This window comes from Rousettus aegyptiacus, unplaced genomic scaffold (genome assembly GCF_014176215.1).
Source record: "Rousettus aegyptiacus isolate mRouAeg1 unplaced genomic scaffold, mRouAeg1.p scaffold_m13_p_12, whole genome shotgun sequence".
NCBI lineage: Eukaryota > Metazoa > Chordata > Mammalia > Chiroptera > Pteropodidae > Rousettus > Rousettus aegyptiacus.
In genome coordinates this window covers 11,416,008-11,425,390 of record NW_023416287.1, presented here as the reverse complement: position 1 = coordinate 11,425,390, position 9,383 = coordinate 11,416,008, and the positions used below count along the sequence as shown (strand labels likewise).

Here is a 9,383-nt window from a genome sequence, read left to right as displayed (position 1 = left end):
AGAGGTAAGCAGGTTAGGCATTATTATTATTATCAATGCCTACTCTATAGATGGGGAAGCCGAAGGTCAGGGAAAGTGATTTTCCTTGAGAGGCAGAGGTGGGAATCCGGATCTCTGGTCTCTTGATTCTGAGTACTCAGTATATGGAGAGAGTGAAAGTCAATAGGTGAAGGGGTGATGGAAAGATCTGGAAGGAAAACGAGGGTTCATGCGTCAGTCTGTCATCTACGCTCAGGGTCCAAGATGGAGCCCCGTTCTGGGTCCTGGGTCGACCTGCCAGCAATAAGCAATGAGTAGGCATGGGGAAATTTCATCAAAGCAGGAGGCGTTTTGAAAAAGAGTAAAAGCAAGGGCTGCATTTGAGAAGAACTAGCCACCTCAGGCTGCACCCTCGCATTCACTTCGGGGTGTGCTGGAGCTGGCTTGTGGCAGCCGGTTGTTCACTTCCCTTCCTAATGTCACAAGGCCACACCGATACAGGGAGTGGGAGCATTTACACCAGAAGAGCTGGCAAATACTACGGATCGAGGCTTTCTGCTGGAGAGCCTGTTGTTAACCATTCACCAGCACACCACGGGCATTCAGTGATGGGTAGAGGGGGGTTTGCGATGCCTGGACTGTGGGGTGCCTTGGTGTGGTGTCACTCAAGGATGAGGGTAGAGCAGGGCGACCCTTTCGGCTCTTCCCCAAGGGAAAGGACGACAGTTCTAGTCTGGGAGTCACACATCTCCAAGGTCAATGTAACCTTGATCAGGTCACTCCACCTCTCCGAGCTGCATCTGTAAAATGGTACCGATCCCTCCCTATAGGGGTGATGTTAAGATTAAACTGACTGAGATGATGGTAACTGTAAGAGCTGCGTGTATATGAGGCGCCCAAAGTGGACTCAGGGGACTCAGGGAGTGGGAACTCTTCAGCCAACCCCTTTCTGGTGAGAGGCCAACCATTGAGTTCTCCAGCCTCAGGAGCACTGCCTGCCTGATCCTGGGGCCACTCCCGCCTTCCCCTGTCCCTTCCCTCCACTCACGAGCACCAGGAAATGTTTTCCATAACATAGCAACAGAAGCCTCGTCCATGCCTCTGCCAGCGCGGACATGGGGGGCGGGCGCCAAAGAGGCTATTGCAGTCCTAGAGTATGCTTAATAAATCCCTATCAAAACCATAAACTCCGAGCTGCCATAAATTCCTCTGGCCTTGGGTCCTCCACCTCATCAGCCCTTTGCCCTTTAATCTCAGATCTCAGCGTGGGTGGAGGCCAGAGCTTGATTTCCATGTCAGTTGCAAAACAACATCAGCTTGGGAGATAAACAGCAAATGCCATTATCCTCATTTCAGAGGCAATGAAACTGAGGTTCAGAGAGAAGGAAATTGTCCAAGGCATACACCTGTGCTTCTACCAACCCGTGTGGTCTCACTGAGCAGCCCCTACAAAGGTTGCTTCCCCAGCCATGATGCTTCCCCAGCCATGATGCCAGTAGCCCCATTACTCAAAAAGCGGGGATGAGAAGTGAAAGGGACTATGGGCGATAGGCTATAGCGAAGATCCAAAGGAAGTTCTATGCAGCATGAATGACCTGTCATCCCAAATCAGTGCAATTGCCCTATTTCCTCTTTTGTGGAACCCAGATCACCTTTGATCTACATTTCTCGAATGGAGTGTGTCATATGTAAATTCCAAGCCGTGATGGAAGAGACCTGAATCACAGGGTCCCATGATTCTACTTGATGCTGGTGGAGCTGAAAACCAAATCTTGATGTCAAGGACATTTATAGAGCTCTTCCTCTTTGTCAAACGTTGTTAGACATAATTTAATCCCCACGACAACTCCCTGAGTCAGCTATTCTTGTTCTGCTTTACGAATGAGGAAACCAAGGCTCAGAAGGAGGAAGGGACTTGACCAAGGTCCACAGCCAGTGTGACAGCTGAGATTCAAATGCCTGGTGTCCGGCCCAGGGGCCACCATGATGGAATAGAGGCAGGCACTGATGACTCAGTCACTACGTGATGAGCACAGGAGTAGTGTGAACTGTGCGTAGTTCATCATTGGACAAATGTTGGTGGGCAAAGCCCTGTGCCAAAGCATCTGGGTGTACCACAAGGCACCTCCCTCTGGGTGCTTACGGTTTTCGCTTGTACGGGGAGGAATAACAAGTAGTTGAATATGAAGAGCCAAAGACTTGTGAGTGACAGCTAGAGAGATGACGGTTTGAGAAAGAGAGAGAGATCACTGCAGTCTGGGCAAGGGAGTGGTGGGCACACGCAGGAGAGAGAGAGATTCAAGGGCAAGAAATAGTAAGGTAGAGAAAAGACGGAAGTGCGTTTGAGGCTGAGGGGCGAGAATGAGCAGCAAGCCGGGGTGGGCAGCAGGATGCACAGCCCGTGGGTGGGAGGGAGGCGGAGCCCATCACTTCCCAGCCTTCGGTCATTGCGCGTGCCATCCTGACCCTCTCCACACCCGCGGACCACTGCACCTTCCGCTACTTAATATTTGCCTTTAAATCAATTCATAGTCATTCTCTTTATACTGATCACTGACATAAGTGGGAAACCAGTGTCACTTTCTATAAACAGGAGATGGTTGAAAAATTAGAATGAAAGGAAAACAATATTCTCAAGGTGCAGCCAGATAGGATTGCCCGGGAAAGCTCTGCTTTTTCTTCTTCAAACTGGAAATCGACAAGTCTTTAGAGAGATGTTAAAGACATATGCTATCCGATGGAAACTTTCTCCTCCAAGTTTTCAGAAGGAAATAAGACCCGTAAAGAGACAGGCTTTGGGGACACTATCACTTAGTGCCATCCCTGTGCATCTCTAAAATCACTCAGCATCCCACTGAAGTCCTTGTCTCACACCTGCATGGATGCTATGACAGCTGGTCTGGGCCAGGTGGTGAGGGCCTCAGACACTGGGCAGCTGGGATTTCTTTGGGGGAAATAAGAAACCACTGGCGATTTTAGATCGGAGAAAGGCTGTAGCCAGATCTGTGTTTTTAAAGGATCGTTCCGGCAGCTTCGTGGAGGACAGACTGGAGGGGCTATGACTGTAAGCAATGAGACCTGTGAGGACACCCGTGCACTGGGCCAGTGGGAGATGCTGAGGTCTGCACCCAAATGGTGGCAGTGGAGATGCAGCGGAGGGACCCGATTCAAGAGTCATTCATTCATTCATTCATTCACTTGCTCAACGAATATTTAGTGGGTGCCTACTATGCACTGTGCACCTTTCTAGGCACCAGGGTACACAGGTGAACAAGACAAATAAAGTCCCTGATTTTATCTTCTAGAGGGAGCAAGCAGACAGCGTTTGAGTGAATAAATAAATAAAGGTAATTTCAAATAAGCAAGCGCTGTCAGATTGTCAAACAGCCGAGTTCTTTAAAAGTAAAACAAGACATGGTGAAAGTGTGAATGTGAAATAAAAATAACAAAAAAGGGTAATTTGAAAAGTTGGGGGATGTGGTAACATCGGCCAGAGGGAGGAGTCTGGGGGGGCCTCCCTGAGGAGGTGAATCTGGCCTGCCGCTGGAGGATGGGAAGGGGCCGGCTGCACAGAGCCCTGGGGGAAAGGCGTGCCAGGCGGAAGGATCTGCAAGCGTAAAAGCCCTGAGGTGGGGAAGATGCTGAGCATCTTGGATGGTGAACAAAAAGGTCAGTGTGGCTGGAGCGGATTGGAAGATGAAGTCTGAGAGGCAGGCCGGGCAGGAGCCGGTGGGGCCTTCTAGGCCGTGAGAAAGATCTTGGGTTTTATGTGCAATGGAAAGCTCTTAAAAGTTTTTAAATAGGGAGGTGATGAGATCTGATCCGTGTTCTTAAAAGGTTACTCTCTGCTGTGTAGACAGCGGGCCATACGGAACAAGAGTGGAATCAGAGAAGCCCAGAGGTGGTCTGCGAGGTGGTCCAGGGGAGAGAGAATGGCAGCTTGGACTAGAGCGGTGTGGTAGCTAGGAGCCCCGCCAAGAACTTGCTTATGGGTTGGGTGTGTGAAGGAAAAAAGAGAATTCTAAGGTGACCCCGAGACTCCTGCCCCTGGTCGATACGCGCCTTCTTCCGATTATTTAATCAGACACTAACCTGAGTGCTGCGGTGAAGGGATTCCACAGATGTTACGAAGGTCCCTAACCGGTCAACTTGGTGATAGGGGGATTTCCCTTGGGGAACCTGCCCTAGTCAGGTGAACCCCTAAAAGGGACTGGGTGCTTTCTGGCAAATGAAATTAGAAGTGTGAGAGGGAGTCGGCGTGAAGGAGATTCTCTGCGCCTGGCTTTGAAGATGGAGGAGGGCCACACTGCAAGGATGCTGGCGGTCTCTAGAAGCTGAGAGCGAACCCCGCTAACGGCCAGCTAGGAAACACTGCCCTCAATCCTACAACCATGAGAAACCGAAGTCAGGTGACAGCCTCCATGAGCTAGGAAGTGAGCCCTTCCCCAGAGCCTTCAGGTAGAGACGTAGCCCATCCAATCCCTCGATTTCAGCTGTGTAAGACCCTGAGCGGAGAACGCTATCCCGCCACGCCCATCTGACCGGACGCTATGCGATGACAAATGCGTGTTGTTTTAAACCACTAAACTTGGGGTGAATTGTTATCCAGCACTGAAGACGAACATAGGTGGTCAGGGAGAGGGGGCAGCCAGATTGTGACATTTGGGAAGGTAGCCCTAGGTTGGATGTGTGAAGGAAAAAAGAGAAATGGCTCTGGAGCTGGCGGCAATGATTCCTGAAATGAGGAAACTTGGGCGTGCTGCGGCTTTGGCATAGAAAGCAGAGCTCCGTTGGGACGCTTTATATGAGACGCCAATGAAAGATCCAAGAAAGCATTGGACATAAGCCTAGAGCTCAAGGAGAAGGAGAGGTGAAGTCAAGCCGTGAGGCTGCGATCGAAAAGCCACATGGGAATCCCGCTCAGCAAGAAAACGGCCCGAACTGCTGATGCAGGCCCCTAGGTCTCAGACGCATCATTCCGAGTGTGAGAAGTCAGACCCCAAAGGCTGACCACGATTCGATCCCACCTACATGATATTCTGGGAAAGGCACAGTCTAGGGACAGATGCTGTGGTCGCCAGGGGCTAGGGCTGGAGTGAGGGGTTTGAACAAGAAGAGGCAGAGAGGAAGAGCCTGGGGGCTGATGGACATTCTCCGTATCTTGATGGCAGTGGTGTTTTATTTTATTTTTATTTTTTCTTCTTTTTTTTTTTTTTTTTAGGCGAGGCAACCCTTGGTTGACCTCACAGATTGCAAAGACCTTGTCTGCTTACAATCTCTTATTTTTTATTTTTTATGCCTACAGCACCTGGTCTTCCTAGGTGGTCTCCCATCCAAATACTAACCAGGCCCAACTCTGCTTAGCTTCTGAGATCAGGCGGGATCGGGCTTGTTCTGGGTGGCATGGCCGTAGACTGGTGGTGGTGTTTTAATTGAACATATGCATTTGCCAAGGCTTGCAGAACCATACGCTACAAAGAGTGAGTTTTAACGTATGGAAATTTTACCTTAATAATAATATATAAAAGGTGGGGCGGAGGGGGAGGGGAAGCTAAATAATTGCATGAGCTCATTTAGAGAGAGACCGTAGCCAGGAGAGAGATGTAGGTGAGGACTTGACTCCAAGCCACGCCACCATCCGGGCTGGAAAGAGAAAAGGAGCAAAGCACAGGTAAGATGAATGTCGATGGTGAGGGAAGGGATTCGAGCAGTGTCCGTTGCTGTCCTACTGTGTGCTAAGCATGCTGGCACACTGGTCTTGTGTAGCCAACCTCAGTGAGGCTGTGAGGTGGGCTGTTTTACAGATGAGAGGAAATGAGTTGCCCGGGGTCCACACAGACCATAATAGTAGCAGAGTGAGATCATCCATACTAGCCCTGTACTCGAGTCCCTGTTTGTTAAATGAACGACTAAACAAATGAATGAACAAATGAATGAATGAATGAATGAACGAATGAGCAAAAGAATATCACTGTGGTCCAGGTGCTGAGGTCTCATCTGCACGTTCAAGCTGATGATATGAGAACGTGGTCTTGTTAGAGAACTCGGGGCCATAAAACTTGTTCCATTTCCCTCCTTGTGCAACGCCCTGTCCCTCCCCCTACAGTTCTGAAATTGCTCCCCGGCCTTGGGAAGGGCTCTCCAGTCTTATCTCAGGGGAGAGTGAAACTGTAAAAGCCTTTATGGCTTTGAGATCATGTCTGGCAGGGGCAGCGATTGTCGCCATAAACCTGCATGGCCCCATGAGGGCGATGCCCTGGGCTATGAGAGACTGGGGACAGTTGAGCAAAGCCAAGGGGTGGCCACTGCTGAGCTGGGCACTTTGGGGCCTGTGGTCAGGGCCCCTCACAGACTTATTTCATCCTCGCATAAACCCCCAGAGGCAGCAGTTATTGCGATATTCTAAAAATTCTACAGTGCACTTTTTTTCACATTATGATGTCTCTGAAGTTAGGATGTGTCTTTAAAGCAATGGCATCTCGCAATTGTTGTCGATTAGATCTGGTGGTGGTCGTTATTTCCGGTGGCCTGACTGGACAGCTACACCCTCTGTCTGTTTCATCACAAATGACTTAAAGATCGTTTGCGGGAGGCACATGAGTCTCGGTTGCTTCCTGAAAACCTTCTGTTGACCCCTTCTGATAAGAGGGAGAAAGCACTAGGCAGGGTCGAACCCGCAGGATAGGAGTAAGTGAGTTTGAAGAAAATTCCGGGGACGATAGTGGGGCATTCTCTCAAGAAATGTGTGTGATCAAAGCTTTTCATGGTGTGGAGGACAATACTGAGAGAAAAAATATGGACAAGGGAGATTCTGGGTGGAGAAGTGATCTAGATGAGCTGGATGTTGACCATGAGGAATTTATAGGAGTTCCTTAACTAATTTACTTCACTTACATTTTCCTTTATATTTATGCACAAGAATGATGTGTGTGTGTGTGTGTGTGACTTTAAAAACAATGTCTAAGTAAGTCTTAGAACTCTTAATAAATACACAATAAAAATTCTAAGTGCTAAGAAAGCATTGCACTGTAATTGAATTGGTCAATGTGTGTATGTGTTTTTAGTGGGACACAAAATGCTAGTGCCACTTACAATAGAAGGAAACATCTTAGTGAGATTCTACCCATTTCATAGATGAGAAAATTGGGGGAAACAGAGGGGCACAGGGCAAATAAGTGGTGGAGGAGGGGTTCTCTCTGACAACAGGTCCTGTGCTCTTTCGAGTACCCGAGGCTGACTTGGACATGCAAACTGACTCTCTCATATCTTTCAAAAGTTTTGGGCCAAACAATTCCAGTCTGCCACCCCAAAAGGCTTTGGGACGTGCTGAGCTGTCCTGTTATTCCAAATTCAAGCAGGAGAGGATTTGCAAGATGCCTTCTGTCTGATGGACCAACAGCTCCTGTTTCCCATCACCTGAGTCAGCCACCCCAACCTGGCCAAGCCACCCCAACCTGTGCTGTCCATCAGGCTCTCCCTAGGTCTCTGGTGCACGGGTCCAGTGCGACAGGACTCTCGCCTCATTTTACAGATGAGGAAACTGAAGCCCAGAGAGATTGCCTGACTGTGAGTCAGTGTCAGGGAAGAGTCTGGAATCCACGGCTCAGAATTCAGTGCTCTTTCCAGCTTCACAGATATTCTAGATCCAAAAGAGAAGGGAGAGCAAGGGACTCAAAGTGGGTCAAAAGAAAGGACTTTCTAGCAAGAGGGATTGCCAAGTGTTGAACATACAGTCAAGCAATAATACCGAGGTCCTTTCCTGAGTCTTAGTAAGACCAACAAATTCTGGAATAGCTGTGCTTAGAGGGGTAGCAGAGGCCCTGTCTTGCCGTAGATAAAATACAGTTGGCCAGCATAGTGTCTGACATATAGTATGTGCTCAGAGGATAGGGCCAAACTATACCAGGTGTCTTTCCCTTCCCCATCAGACCCTACATTTCCCTCTTAAAACCCTCTAAAGGCTTCCCATCATTCCTAGAACAAAATTCCAACCCCTCGCCGGGCCCCCCCCAGCATCTACGTAACGTGGCTCCCGATCACCTCTCTGAGGCCGTCTCCTGCCACTCATCCCGTTGGTCATTCCGTTCCAGCTCCCTTGGCCTCCTCTCTGTTCCTCAATACACCAAAGCTGTTCTCATTTCGCAGCCTTGACCCTGATATTTCCGTTTTCTGGAACATTCTCTCCCCAGCTCTTCCCATGGCCACATCCTTCTAACTGTTCAGGCCTCTGCTCAAATGTTGCCTCTTGGAGAGAAACTTCTCTGAACAACTTAGCTAAATATATGAGGCTACATGGTCTCTGTTGCAATTACTGAAATCTGCCATTATAGCATGAAAACAGCCATAAACAATATGTGTTAAAAACAATAACAACAACAACAAAGCCAACAATATGTAAGCAAATGGACATGGCTGGTTCTAATAATTTTATTTATAAGAGCGGGCACCAGGCCAGATTTGGCCAATGACTATGGTTTGCTGACCCCTGCTCTAACTTACGCCTTGTTTGATTTTCTTCATTGTGCTTACAGCTATCGAACATTATTTATTTATCTGTACATCAGTTGATTATTTTCCTCTCCCCTTCTCCCCTTAGGTGGTTCACTCTACGAGCAAGGACTTTATCAGTCTTGTTTTTACACTACCATGGTAACCAGCCTCCAAGATGCCTCCCAATAAACTCCGCTTCCTGGTATTCCCTACACGATGAAGTTCTCTTCCAAATGGAATAGGGCAGTCCTGTATAATTACTAGGATATCGTGGGAAAAAAGGAGTGTGGCTTTCAAGGCCGGGTTATAAAAGGCATTGTGGCTTCCATCTTGCCATCTTGGAGCGCTTGCTCTGAGGAAGCCAGCAGCCATGTCGTAAGCATGCGCAAGCTGCCTTGTGGCCAGGTCCACATGGAGAGGAGCTGACGCCTCCCGTCAACTGCTGGCCATGTCGACGAGCCATCTCGGAAGTGGGTCCTCCTGGCCTAGTCAAACCTTCAGGTGACGATGGCCCTGGCTGGCTGTAACCTCATGAGAGATCCATCTAGCTAAGCCACTCCTGAAGTCCTACCATACAAAAAAGTGAGGGATAATAAATGTTTGTGGTTTAAATAATTTGTTATGCAGCCGTAGATAAAATACAGTTGGCCAGCATAGTGTCTGACATATAGTCTGTGCTCAATAATTATTGGTTAATAAACAAGTTAGGTGCTCAATAAATATCATAGAAGGACACATTATAAAAATAAATATTTGGAAGACATTAATGTAAAATATTATACAAACATTTGTGAAAATCCAAGTTAAATAATATAGAAGGGCACAATTGAGTCTTACCTAATCTACTAACAGGACAAGGTGCCTATACAAGAATTCTTCCAATACTGAGATCTTAAGCTTCTGGGATGCTCAGT

General features: G+C 48.3%; 1 pseudogene; it reads right to left on the bottom strand.

Moving 5' to 3' along the window:
• Positions 1-5,275: 5,275 nt before the first annotated feature.
• On the bottom strand, positions 5,276-5,394 carry LOC118610234 (annotated as a pseudogene).
• Between the last annotated feature and the right edge of the window lie 3,989 nt (positions 5,395-9,383).